Below are 14950 nucleotides of genomic sequence, written 5' to 3'. Positions count from 1 at the left end.
GCGCGTGCGTGCAGCGGCCGCGGGGCGGAGGCGGGCGGCGCCAGGATCGCCGGGTCGCGCCCACCCCATAGCTCACGCAGCCCCCGCGACCCTGCGCCCGCCGGGCGGTGCCTGCAGAGTCTGTAGGATATGGTGGTTGGACACGGGGCGCTCGCCGCGGTCTCAAATGTGCCTTTTCAGCTCTTACCCCGACGTGAGACTGAGTCACTAAGTGGGGCCCCCAGCCCCAGGCGGTGGAAGGGGAACCGCTGGGCCTCGGCCCGACCTAATTGGTAACCAGGCAACGAGGGAGGCTGGCGAGAGGTTCTAGAAGTCGCCTGAGAACCTTGCGCCATCTGTAGCTCCTGCCTAAAAACGTCTTTAGGCATGAGTGATGGTGGCCGGATTTGACACCCAAGCGTGCGATGTAAGGATGAACGGCGACTTGGGAGGTAATTTCCACATCCTGCCGTTTGTTTGCAGATGTTTCAAGCATCTGGACGAAACGAAAAGGAAGGAAGGACAATGGCTGGGAACAGGTCCCAGGAGCATCACCTCACCTCAGAAATGGGTCAAGGAGGGGCCGACTACTGACATCAAGGCCAGGCCACTCCCGCAGACGATGCCTCCTCACTTGGCCAGACTGTTGACTCCAAGCACAGACTGGCCCACGATCAGGGCAGAAAGGATGACTTTGGTTCCTACCCACTGGAAGTTTTTTGAAGTTTCTGTTTAAAATGTTAAGAGTTTAGAAATACTAGGCATATTTTGGTGAGCAAGTAGATGAAAGACAAGGCATTTCTTTCTGCGTGAAAACCTAACTGTATAGATAAGGCTTATAGTAGGTGGGAGTTCCCACCTATAGGGGTCAAATACAGAAGAAAGTTGTAGAGTGTTTGAAAATCAGCTCTCAATGCTAAATGTTGAGGATACAAAGAGGAATTGGACAGCGATTTTTTTCCTAAGATATTTACAATTTAATAAGGAAAAAATATGATTTGTTAAGAGAACTTGTAGCATTTTTTGGAAAGAGTGAATGCAATGTGTAGTCTGGTTTAGCAGGAAAATACTGCTAACTGTAGAAGGGTGTGGTGAGAGAGAAGCTCGATAGGTGTGGTTAAAATATTGTGAAAAGTCCTACTTCGCTGGTTTTGAACAGTTGAACAGATAAGGAGCCCTTGTAAATATGAATTTGTGGTGCTGGAGCAATTGACCACAAAGGAAAATATTCAAAGTATTGCTTGCCATTATACGCGGAAAAAAAAAATCCAGGGAAGATGTAAATGTGAAAGGCAAGATTAATATACTTTTATAATAAAATATAGGGGTGTATATTCATCACTTTGGTGGTCTGAAGGGTTTCATAAGACATTAAAAATAGACATGTTAGGGAGTTGCTGTTGTGGTTCAGTGGGTTACAAATCCCACTAGTATCCATGAGGATGTGGATTTGACCCCTGGCCTCACTCAGTGGGTTAAAGATACAGAGTTTCCTGAGCTGTGGGTATAGGTTGCAGATGAGGCTGGGATCCAGGGTTGCTGTGGCTGTGGCATTGGCCGGTAGCTGTAGCTCTGATTCAACCCCTAGTCTGGACTTCCATATGCCAAAGTTCCAGCCCTAAAAAAGGCCAAAAAAAAAAAAAAAAAAAAAAAAAAGATGTTAGTGGGAAAACTGGTAGAGTTAATGATATAATTTTAAAACATCTATATAAAACTTTAAATAAATTAAAGGTAAGGCACAAATTTGTAAGGTAGATTTTCAAAATCTAGAATTTCAAATGTGTTCCTTTCTAGCATATACAAAGAATTGAAGTCAACAATGAAGGCAAGAAGTTCTGTGGCGCAGCAGGTTAAAGATCTGGCGTTGTCACGACTGTAGCTTGGATCACTGCTGTGGTACAGGTTGGAGCCCTGGCCTGGGAACTTCTGCATGCCACCGGTGCTGCCAAAAAAAAAAGAAAAAGAAAAAGAAAACAAGGAATGACAATAACCAAATAGGAAAATAGGGAATGAATCTGAAAAGACAAAGCTTCGCTAGTCATTAGGGAAATGCAGATTAAGACAAAATAATATGTCACATCCATCAGAATGACAAAAATGTAAACTTTGTAAGTCAAAAATTCTTAGGGAATTCCCGTCGTGGCTCAGCAGAAACAAATCTGGTGAGTATCCATGAGGACGCAGATTCCATCTCTGGCCTTGCTCAGTGCATTAAGGATCTGGTGTTTCCATGAGCTGTGATGGAGGTCACAGACAAAGCTCAGATCTGGCATTGTTGTGGCTATGGCACAGGCCAGCGGTGTCAGCTCTGATTTGACCCCTAGCCTGGGAACCTCCATATACAGTGGATTCAGCCCTAAAAAGACCAAAGAAAAAAACTTAGGAAGAAAGAATTATCATAACACTGGTGGTAGAATTGTAAACTATCACAACTGTTTTTGAGAGCAATTAGGCACTATCTGGTAGAGGTGAAGATGCACATATTCTGTAACATGGCACTTTTTAGACTTAGGTATGTACCCTAGAGAAATGCTTGACTGTGTGAAAAAATAAATATATACAAGTATGGTCTTTTTACCATTTTCTGTAACAGTGAAATATTAAGTGCAGCATAAATCATCATCAATAAACTATATAATTAATAGATAATTAGGATTCATGAAAATCACAGAAATAAATTTCTATTATTAAGAGAAAGCAGATGAGTTATGCTGGGGTCTGGAGTATTATGTTAACTTCCTGAACCAGAATCTGTCCACACATCTTAAAATAAACCCTGAGATGAAAGTTCCTCATTGGCTCAGTGCGTTGAGGACCTGGCATTGTCACTGCTGCAACTTGGGTTGTTGCTATGGTGAGGTTTCATTCCCCAGCCAGGGAACTTCCACATGCTGCAGGCCCGGCCAAAAATGAAAACAAAGAGATGTACAAGGAGTGCAAACAAAGTTACACATGATCCATATCTTTAGCAATACTGCGAGATGGAGGATACTACAAACATTAAACTACCAGAAAATTAATAGGTAGCAAACTCCAGCAAGCTTCCTCCACTGCCATAAAACTTTGGATGCTGGGAGTAGAAGATGCAAGGTTTACCGTATGATCCAACAGCCCCACTCCTGAGCATGTATCTGGAGAAAACTATGAAAAGATTTGTGTACCCCAATATTCATCGAAGCACCATATACAATAGCCAAAACATGGAAGCAACATAAATGTCCATCAGCAGAGGAGTGGATTGTCAGGAGACCTGTTTCTACAATATTTTCTTAGCCTCTTTGCTTTTATTTTCTATGCTGAAACCTCTGTCTTGTCCTGCCTTACTTTACCCCATATTCCTGCTTGAAAAACAGTCGCAGTGCTGTAAATGACTTACGCTTAAGAACAAAGACCTAAAGGCATGTTTTTCATGTGGTCAGCGGAATAAGGACATAATGCATTGGTATAGGCATGCTGAACTTGTGTAGATAGGCTCGCAGTTTGCACAGCATGATATGTCCTCTAAAGGATAAGAGGAAAGTGAGCCTCATGGTGAGCCTCATGACCCCAAGGGGTTTATGAGGGGTCCTTAGCAGGATATGCATTAGCAGGGAGAACCGAGGTGCAAACCTAGGCACACCAGGTTGCTGCAGATAGGCAAGGGCTCTGCAGAAGCACAATGGTGATTCTCTAGAATGCTATTCATAGATAGCTGACACCAAGCTTCCTCAATGCTAATGATTGTTAAATGCCTAAAAGTCAGAATAAAAGCTTAATCAGCTATCAGCTATGTGACTTTTAAAATAATTTTAAGGAGTTCCCGTCGTGGTGCAGTGGTTAACGAATCTGACTAGGAACCACGAGGTTGTGGGTTCGGTCCCTGCCCTTGCTCAGTGGGTTAACGATCCGGCATTGCCATGAGCTGTGGTGTAGGTTGCAAACGCAGCTCATGATCCCGCGTTGCTGTGGCTCTGGCATAGGCCAGCGGCTACAGCTCCAATTCGACCCCTAGCCTGGGATCCTCCATATGCCGCGGGAGTGGCCCAAGAAATAGCAAAAAGACAAAAAAAAATTTTAAATAATTTTTAAAAACCTATATCCTGCACCTACAATCCCCTCTTCACTTGATGTAATCCTAAAGAGCACAATAAAAGCAGTGTGGTTTCTTGAGGCAGCACTCTTGGTCCTGGAGATCTTGAGTCCCCTAGTTCCCACCTTTAATTAAGATAAATGTCTCTGCCCACAGAATGGGAGAAAATCTTTGCAAATGAATCAACTGACATGGGATTAATCTCCAAAATTTATAAACAACTTCTGCAGCTCCATACCAAAAAAACAAACAACCCCATCAAAAAATGGGCAGAAGATCTAAACAGACAACTCTCCAAAGAAGACATACAGATAGCCAAGAAGCACATGAAAAGATGTTCAGCGTCACTCATTATTAGAGAAATGCAAATCAAAACCACCATGAGGTACCACCTTACACCAGCCAGAATGGCCATCATCCAAAAGTCTACAAACAATAAGTGCTGGAGAGGGTGTGGAGAAAAAAAGAACCCTAGTACACTGTTGGTGGGATTGTAAATTGGTGCAACCACTGTGGAAAGCAGTGTGGAGATTCCTCAGAAAACTAAACATAGAACTACCATTGGATGCAGCAATCCCACTCCTGGGCACCTACCCAGAGAAAACCATGACTCGCACAGACACATGTACTCCAGTGTTCATGGAAGCACTATTTACAATAGCCAAGACATGGAAACAACCTAAATGTCCATGGACAGAGGAGTGGATGAAGAAGAAGTGGTACATATACACAATGGAATATTACTCAGCCATCAAAAAGAACGAAATACCAGCATTTTTAGCAATATGAATGGACCTAGAAATTATCCTGCTAAGTGAAATGAGCCATACAATGAGACACCAACATCCAGTGCTTCACTGACATGTGAAATCTGAAAAAAGGACAGACTGAACTTCTTTGCAGAGCAGATACTGACTCACAGACGTTGAAAAACTTATGGTCTCCAGAGGAGACAGTTTGGGGGGTGGGGGGATGTGCTTGGGCTGTGGGATGGAAATCCTGTGAAATCAGATTTTTATGATCATTATACAAGTACAGATGTGATAAGTTCATTTGAGTAATAAAAAAAATGGAAATAAATAAATAAATAAATGTCTCTGTGTCTTGTTTTATGTTAACTTTTCCCTTAAGTTTCACAGCACCCATTCTTCAGCCCTAACCTGCTGAGCTGGTCTTGGCAGTAGATAAAGAAGATGCAGTACACATATACAATGGAATATTACTCAGCTATAAAAAGGAATGAAATAATGGCATTTGCAGCAACATGGATTGACCTAGAAATAAATTATCATGCTAAGTGAAGTTAGACACAGACATCATATGCTATCACTTATATGTGGAATCTTAAAAAAGGACACAGTGAACTTACTGGCAGAACAGAAACAGACATTGAAAAAATTATGGTCACCCGAAGAGACAGATTTGGGGGGAGGGGTAGAATGTGGGGTTTGGATGGAAATGTTCTAAAACTAGGTTTTGATGAGGGTTGTAGAACTATAAATATAATAAAATTCATTACATATTCAAAAATAGATGCAAGGTTTCAGAGGGTCTTTGAAAGAGAATTGTGGATAAGACAGACAAAGCATAGGCAAAATCAAACCCCAAAAGAAAACATCAAACATTAAGTGCCAGAGTACTGAACACAGCCTAGGTTACAGAAGGTTACAGCACTGGCTATGAGGAAGGAGCCAAAGGTGGCAGCTACAGATAAGCATTGCTTCTGAGGGGGGAGCAGCTACGTTGAGAAGAGGGTAATGTCCCTTAAAGACATGACAGTGAAGGAAAAGAAGGAGGTAAGGGGAGAAAGAAGGATCCTATAGAAATAACAGAGAAATAAGTCATGTTAACCACCCCACCTCACCCCCACATACAACTGCCACCACTAAAAAACAGTGCCTGTTAAAGGGGTTGCACTCCACTATACGGACAGAGTAAAGCACGAAACCAACACAAACACAGTAAAACACAAACCAGCACAAAACTACTCTGAGAAGAAAACATAAAAACAAATGATGGTAGCATTTCACCTAATGAAAATTCTCCCTCAAGAAAACAAACACAAACAAAACCATAAGACCAAGCCCGAATCAAAATTAAATAGCCATAAACAAGTGTTAGATGACGTGTACACACATCGAATCTAGATCACAAGTTCAGAGCCCGAGGACAGAAATGGACAAAAATAGGAAGGAATGGCACAAGACTTAATTAAATCAGGAAAATTTAAAGGAAAAAAATAAAAACATCTCAGAAATGAATAAATCGCCATCATCTGTCTAAGGCAGAAAAGATTCAAGTGGAATTTTAATAAAGATCAGCGAAAAATGAAGCAAACAACCAAGAGAATGAAAATAACACGAAGGAAAACACGTCAGAGAGAAAAGTGCATAAAGTGGAAGACAGGAAAAGGGAGCCAACGTGTGTATTAAGGAGCCCTGAAAGAGAAAGCAGAGCAATGTAATGGAACCAGCATTTATAACCATGATCCAAAAGAACTTCTGTAAGAGAAAAAAATGGTAAAATTGACCTGGAATGATCAAGAGTTATTCCAGTAAAATTATTGAACATTAAGAAAAAAGAAAAAAAAATTATGAAACCCACCAGCCAAAATAATCAATTTACTTATGAAGTAAGAATGTTCGTGTGGGGAGTTCCCATTGTGGCACAGTGGAAATGAACCCAACTAGGAACCGAGAGGTTGTGGGTTTGATCCCTGGCCTTTCTCAGTGGGTTAAGCATCTGGCATTGCCATGAGCTGTGGTGTAGGTCGAAGATGCAGCTCAGATCTGATATTGCTGTGCTGTGGCCAGCAGCTGTGGGCTCTGATTGGACCCCTAGCCTGGGAACCTCCGCATGCCACAAGTGAGGCCCTATAAAGCAAAGGGGAAAAAAAGAAGAATGATGGTGTGACCTCACATTTTTCAAGGTATCGGTGAAACATCACTTCAAGTAAATTCTTAGTCAAGGATTCTATATGCAGCTGAACCATACTTCAAGTATGAGGGCTATAGAAACACGGTTTGAACATATTATAACAGGGAATACTGTTCTCACACCCCCTTCCTAGAAAAACAACCAGAAGATGAACTTTATCCAAAAAAAAAGATGACTAGAAAAATTTAGCAAAATAACAGTCAGTGAGCATTTTAATACATTTAATGGTAGAGCTAATACTAAAGATAGGGATATGGGTCAAAAAACAGAATGTAAGCACGGAGTTCCCCTCGTGGCTCAGCGGTTAATGAATCTGACTAGCATCCATGAGGACACAGGTTTGATTCCTGGCCTCACTTGGTGGGTTAAGGATCTGGCATTGCCGTGAGCTGTGGTGTAGGTCGCAGATGCAGCTCAGATCTGGCATTGTTGTGGCTGTGGTGTAGGCCAGCAGCTACAGCTCCGATTCGACCCCTAGCCTGGGAACCTCCATATACCAAGAGTGTGGCCCCAAAAACCAAACAAACAAAAAAATAGAATGTAAGCATATATGTTCTGCCTAGTAGAAAGAATGCAACTGAAAAAAAAATGAGAGGAAAAAGGAGAGAGAAAGAGAAAAGTATTACCATTGACTGTGTATAGTTAATAGGTGGGAGCCAAAGTGCCATTTAAAAGTGACTAAGTACAAAAGGTACTAACTTCCAGTTATAAGATAATTAACTACAAAGTATATAATGTATAGCAAGATGACTACAGTTAACACTGTTGTATGGTATATTTGAATGTTGTTAAGAGAGTAAATCCTCAGACTTTTCATCACAAGGAAAAAACAATTGTGTGTATGTGTGTCCACATCCTAACATCCTAACACTATTGTGGAAATCATTTCATAATATATGTAAGTCAAATCATTATGCTGTATGCCTTAAACTTATTCAGTGCTGTTTGTCAATCATATCTCAATAAAACAGGGGGGGAGGGGTTTCCTGCTGTGGCTCAGTGGCAACAAACCTGACTAGTATCCATGAGGACTCATTGGTTTGATCCCTGGCCTCACTCAGTGGGTTAAGGATCCATGTTTGCCATGAGCTGTGTGTGGTGTAGGTCACAGACAGGCTTGGATCCGGTGTTGCTGCTGGCCTAGGAACATCCACAGGCCACTAGTGCGGCCCTAAAAGGACAAAAACAAAACAAAACAAAACAAAAAAACCCAAAAAACAAAAACTGGAGGGAAAAAACTGACCAACCAGACAGAAAAATTTAAAAAAAGAGGAATAAAGGGCCTGATAGGTTATAAATATCTATACAGATACACATAGATATAAGATGGATATAGAGATACCTCTTAGGCCAGAGATACGACTGGGGAAAAGAGAAATCAGTGAAGCTTTTTGTAGTTATGTAGAACTGGGGGAAAATATTGGAAAATATAAAGTCTGTGGATATATTTCCGTATGTGACATGTGCTGAGTTCTGGGATGGTACCAGAGACTGAGAAGATTGACAGCAGTGGACCACTCAGCTGCCTTGCAGGGCTTTGAAACAGTCCCGTCCAAGGGAAGGAGCCTGAAACAAATGTGAGAGGTTTCCTCTCCAAGACACTTGCTGGATTTTGAACCTGCAAAGGACAGGAACTAAGTTTCAATTTGCAAAAGGCAGAGCCCTCAAGGCTAAGAAGAGAATATCTGGAATCTGGGTTTTGATTGATATCAAAAACCCCAGTAGACCAATCCTGAAGAATGGGGATGAGCCAGAGATGGACTGATTCCTCCTAGATCAGCAAAGACCTTTCATACTACTGGACAAAAGAAAGGAAGTGTCATCACTGATAGAAGAAAAACATGGAGCTTCTATAGTTCAACATAATATCCAACATAAAATAAAATGTTACTAAAAATAAGAGGAAGCAGACATATGTAACAGTAAAAAGAAAGATAAAATTGGCGACCCATAGAGGACCCTGATACTGGAGTTAGAAGAAAATGCTTTATTTTTCTATTGAAATATAGTTGATATACAATATTCTGTTAGTTTCAGCTGTACTATCTAGTGGTTTGACATTTGCATACATTATGAAATGTTCAAGAATAAGTCTAGTAGCCATCTGTCTCCGTGTAAATTTGCAACATTATTAACATTGTGGTGTATAGTGGCATCTCCATGGCTTATTTATTTTATAAATGGAGGTTTATACTTCTTAATCCCCATTCACCTATTTTGCTCTTCCACCCATCACCCTTCCTTGTGACAACCATCAGTTTGCTCTCTGTATCTATGAATCTGTTTTCATTTTGTTTATTTGGTATTTTAGATTCCACATATAAGTGAGATAATATAGTATTTGGCTTTCTCTCTCTGACTTTATTTTACTTAGCGTAATATTCTCTAGATCCATCCATGTCACAAATTGCAATATGTTTTGTGGCTGAGTAATATTCCATTGTGAATATATACCACATCTTTTTTTTTTTTTTCCTCTGGCCGCACCAGTGGCATATGGAGGTTCCCAGGCTAGGGGTCTAATCGGAGCTGTAGCCACCAGCCTACACCACAACCACAGCAATGCCAGATCTGAGCTGCATCTGTAAACTACACCACAGCCCACGGCAACGCCGGATGCTTAACCCACTGTGCGAGGCCAGGAATCAAACCCACAACCTCATGGTTCCTAGTCAGGGATTCGTTAACCACTGAGCTATGATGGGAACGTCCTCTTTATTGATCCATCGAAGGACATTTAATTTGCTTCCATATGTTGTATATGGAATGTATATTCATGTCCTCTGCTCATTTCTGAATTGGGTCCTTTGTTTTTTTTTGATGTTGAGTTTGTATGAGTTCTTTTTTTACTTTGGATATTAGCCCTTTAAGAGATATATTATTTGCAAGTATTCTCTTCCATTCAATGGGCTGCTTTTTTGTTTTGCTCATAGCTTCTTTCACTGCACAAAGTCTTTTAGTTTGGTGTGGTCCTGTTTATTTATTTATTTTCTTTTATTGCTTTTGCCTGGGGTGATAGATCCAAAAAAACATATTGTTATGAGAGAGTACTGTTTTCTTCTAGAGATTTTATGGCTTCAGAGCTTACATATGAGCCTTTAATCCATGATAGCACTGATAGGCGGAGCTGGCCCTTGGCTTGATTGGCTGTGATGCCTTGCCTCATGTGACAGTTACAAGCCTGCTGGAAAGTGGACCCGGGCTGCCTAAGAGGCTGTTTGCATGGCCCAGAGGGACTCATCGCTGGGTCTCTAAATAGCTATTTGCACAGCCCAAGGGAGCTTAAGGCTGGTGCCAGGCCACTGGAGGGCAAGACTGGGTCTCTGCATGGATTCTGCATGCTCTGGGGAGACACAGGGCTGGTGCCAGCTCACTGGTGGGTGGGTAACGCACACCACCCCACCCCATCCCCCTGGGCATGAATAGGCTAGACAGAGGATTCCAAAAGTGTGCTTGCCAGCGTGGCTGTTATTGTGGCAGAAGGAACTCCCACAACTGGCTGATGCCAGTGTCTCCATCTCCGAAGGAGTCCCTCTTACCCCCTGTCTCTCTGGGAGTCTCTCTAAGATCAGCAAGTGGCTCTGACCCAAGCTCCTTCCAAGCTACTGCCTCTGCACCGGGACTTGGATTTTATGTGAGATTTTGCGCCTGCCCTTTATAGATTCTGTTTGTTCTCACCCCTCCTTCTCCCAAACATAAGCAGCTTTCAAAGCCAGATGTTCTGGGGGCCCATCTTCCTGGTGCAGGACCCCAAGGCCCAGGCCCTTTGCTCCTTGGGGAAAGGTCTGCAGTTGTGAGATTCCTCCCATTTGCGGATCACATCAGCGGGTGGGTCCTGACAAAGCACATCTCTTCCCCTCCTACCATCTTGTTGTGGTTCCTTCTTTCTGTCTTGAGTTGTGGGAAATCTTTTCTGCTAATTCTCAGGTCATTCTCGTAGAGAGCTGCTCTGTAAGTAGTAATTTTGGTGTGCCCATGGGAAGAGGTGAGCTTCCTTCTCCATAGTGGCCAGTCCTCTCTTCAACAGGCTTTTATTTTAAACAAAATATGATGAATTTCAAATAAAATAGAGAAAAGGATGGGTTAAAAATGGATGAGAAATTTTCAGCAGGGAACTGAAATCTATGAAAATATTTTTTTAATTTTCTCTAATGTTCCTTAAGCGTAATGTGGCCAGAGTTCATGTTGTGGCTCAGCAGGTGAGGAACCCGACATACTCTCAACAGGGATGTGGGTCTGATCCCTGGCTTCACTTAATGGATTAAGAATCCAGTGTTGCCAAGGCTGTGGTGTAGGCCTCAGCTGCAGCTCTAATTCAACCCCCTAGCCCAGGAACTTCCATAGGCCACAGGTGTGGCCATAAAAAGAAAGATATAAAGGAAAAAAAGAACAATGTTTTCTTGTTTGTATAAGACATTATTACATCATAAGAGGATCCCATTTTACTAGTACTCTTGCTTCTATGACTGTAGGCACTGTAAGTTAGCTAACAAAAGAAGTTCAAGTCTTAGTAAGTTTAACACAGTATCATGCCAAACAAAATCCAAAATGAACACCTAGAGTAAAACACATTGAGTTAAAAAAAAAAAAAATGGGAGAAAGCAAAACACGAATCACTGTTGGAATTTCAAATGGCAAAGCGAAGAGCACTAGAGACAACACACCAAACAAAAACAAACCTGCTACCTCATTCTTCCCACTGAATTGGAATCTAGATAAGTACAATGCCCAGAAAGGCCTTTTGCCTGCCGACCTGTTTGAGGATCATTGGAAATAATAAAGTTTGTTGTTAATAACTAGTCTTTCTTTCTTTCTTTTTTCTTCTCTTTTTTTTTTTTTTCATTTTTGGCTGCCTCGTGGCACATGGAGTTCCCGGGCCAGGGCTCAGATACCAGCCACAGTCAAGACCTAATCTGCAAGAGTGGCAAGGCTGAATCCTTAACGACTGTGCTGGACCTGGAATAGAACCTGCATCTCAGCGCTCCCTAGAGTCTGCCAATCCTGTTGCACCACGGTGGGAACTCCAACTTGTTTTTCTTAAATAATCCTAATAGTATTATCACATCTGACCAGGCCTAGGATATATTTTTTCCCCTGCCTTAAGAAAGGACAGGTATTCCTGGAATTCCCGGAATTCCCGTTGTGGCTCAGTGGTTAATGAATCTGACTAGGAATCGTGAGGTTACGGGTTCGATCCCTGGCCTTGCTCAGTGGGTTAAGGATCCAGCATTGCCGTGAGCTGTGGTGTAGGTCACAGACAGCTCAGATCTGGCATCAAGTGGCTCTGGCATAGGCTGGCGGCTACAGCTCCAATTAGACCCCAGCCTGGGATCCTCCATATGCTGCAGGTGCAGCCCTAGAAAAGACAAAAAAAAAAAAAAAAGGACAAGTATTCCCCTCTAAGTATAGATCTGTTAGTTAGCTGAATATCCCATCCTCATTTTACATTGGTTATTACCTACAACAATTCATGTCTGAGCTCCTTAAGCCAGTGTTTTACCTAAGGGTCAAAGCAGGCTTTTCACAAAGGGCTGCTGTACATTCTTTATTGTGTCTAGACAAAACCACTAGCAGCATGTTTGACTCCACTTGCTTACAGGCTGGTGGTTGCTGTTGGAAGTAATCCAGTATCACCAAGGCAGAACGTGGAGGGCTGTTCGTCTAAATGCTGTAACACGCAGGGCTCTGAACATGACTGCCTACAGCTCACTCAGGGCTTATCTAGCAGAAGGATGTCTGGGTACACCTAGAACTTGCCTAATTTCCTCTCAACAACCCTGTTTTGGCATTTGCTTCTCTCTTCTGCCCACTCTTCTTAAGTCTGGACATCCAGATCAGCAGTGGTGTGGAAAGTTCTCCAGCCCTGGGCCCTGGGCCACAAGCACAGCTGATTAACAGTGAGAAAAGGGCAGGAAATTAGAGAGCTTGTCGGCAGGTTTGGGCAACAGAAAAATGTCTGTGTGCATCTCGTCAGACATTTTGTCTCAAACCAATCTTAGGGAATCTGAAGAATCTTGTCAGAATACAGAATATACACACTCACCTCCCTTCCCCTCACCCTCCACCCCTTGCTACTGACCCTGAGGGGTTTCGTGTGGAAGGGTGATAGTTCTGGAACAGTTTGGTGTGCCTAGAGTGTAGATGGGGTTAGGAGTCCCACAGGACAAGGATGGGGAAGCCTGGTTGTGGAGGGCCTCGGGTGCCAATTAGCAATCACGCTGCATGCAGTGCTGCTCTGGGAAAGCTGCAGCATAGGTTGCAGACAAGACTGGACTCAGCATTGCTGTGGCTGTGGTGTAGGCCGGCAGCTGCAGCTTGGATTTGACCCCTAACCTGGGAACTTCCATATGCCGCACCTGTGGTCCTAAGAAGACAAAAGAGAAGAAGAAAGAAGAAAGAGAAGAAAGAAGAAGAGGAGGAAGAGGAGGAGGAAGAGGAGGAGGAAGAGGAAGAGGAGGAGGAAGAAGAAGAAGAAGAAGAGGAAGAAGAAGAAGAAGAAGAAGAAGAAGAAGAAGAAGAAGAAGAAGAAGAAGAAGAAGAAGAAGAAGAAGAAGAAGCAGCAGCAGCAGCAGCAGCAGCAGCAGCAGCAGCAGCAGCAGCAATAGGTCAGAGTCAGACTTTGCAGGTGGCCTGTGAATTCAGCACTATTAGGAGCCTGGTGGATGTTGCAGAGTGTAGACTTTACAGCCAGGCCAACCAAGTTCAGTATTCACTAGCCTTGTGATTCTGAACAAGGAATGGACACGTTCAGAATTCAATTCTCTTCTGTAAAAATTACACTTATTTACCTCTCTTTTCTTTCTCAGCAAAGATTGAAGGACACCTGTATGTGAATCTAATACAGGGTCTGGCACACAATGAGTAATTCATACATTTGCATGCCCTTCAACTGTCATTCAAGGCCATATTTGTTTCCCAAGCATCTTTCTAGGCAGAAGGGCCACACTCCTGTACCATTTCCCTCCTTCCAAAAATTTAGGCCCATATTTGATTTCTCAGATGTGACTGAATCTTTCTCATCTCTCAGTCTTTGCTCATGTGTTTATTTTCTTTCCTTTTTCACTTTTAGGGCTGCACCCACACCATATGGGAATTCCTAGGCTAGGGGTCAAATCAGAACTGCAGCCACCAGCCTACACACAGCCACAGCAACGCTGGATTCGAGCCATGTCTGCAACCTACACCACAGCTCATGGCAATGCTGGATCCTTAACCAGATGATAGAGGCCAGGGATGGAACCTGAATCCTCATGGACACTAGTCAGGTTCTTATTGCTGAGCCACAACAGGAACTTGTTTCTTTTCTTGGGCTAGCCTCCCTCTCCTCAGTTCTTATTGCTCTCTGGGAAAATCAAATCTCCTTAAAGGCTCTGCTTCAAATGGTATCTCCTCCAAGAACCCATCCTCAATTACCCCAGGCCGAAATGACCTTTCCTTCTGCTAAACTCCCAAAGCTCTGAACTGGTACCACTCCAAAGACTCTTATTAAACTTTACAAGTATCCCCTGATTTTCCAAGGGTTGCCTTATACCCCATCATTTTTGCCAAAGACCGACATGAGTACCTGTTTTTACTAACTGAAAGAAATCCAACAAGGATTTTTGCTTTTTATGAAAAAAGGCAAAAAGCCAAAATAGCGCTCTGCATTTGTTATGCAGGGAGCCATCACAGAGAGGGCGCCACCAGAGCAGCAAGGGTGACACTGCCAAGGTCCTTCCTGGCAACCACACTCAGCCGCTCAGCATCCAGAGCGCTAAACCGTGTCTGTGACCACCTGTGCTTTCTCTCAATTTGCTTTGTGCATCCAAAAGTTTTGGTAGGAAAGCTCTACTTTCAGATACCAGGGGAAACCTGTACTGCACTTGAACTGAACATTTTGGATAAATATTTTCTATTCACTGTATTACTGCAATGCACGAGATTATCAAAGGTAGATATTTAACAGTCTGATTGATATGATTGAGT

The 14950-nt window shown here is 42.7% G+C and overlaps 1 long non-coding RNA gene across 1 annotated transcript; it reads left to right on the top strand.

Moving 5' to 3' along the window:
* Positions 1 to 12: 12 nt before the first annotated feature.
* Positions 13 to 2628, top strand: LOC146403870 (uncharacterized). Its single transcript, XR_014843762.1, has 2 exons — positions 13 to 272; positions 463 to 2628. It is a non-coding gene; the product is annotated as an uncharacterized LOC146403870 (long non-coding RNA).
* The last annotated feature ends 12322 nt before the right edge of the window (positions 2629 to 14950 follow it).

The sequence above is a fragment of the Sus scrofa genome, chromosome 4 (assembly GCF_054392235.1).
Source record: "Sus scrofa isolate SSC_HxYL_T2T_F1_AM1 chromosome 4, Sscrofa_HxYL_maternal_Yorkshire_Landrace_v2.0, whole genome shotgun sequence".
Lineage (NCBI taxonomy): Eukaryota > Metazoa > Chordata > Mammalia > Artiodactyla > Suidae > Sus > Sus scrofa.
This window is presented reverse-complemented; position numbering and strand designations above follow the sequence as displayed.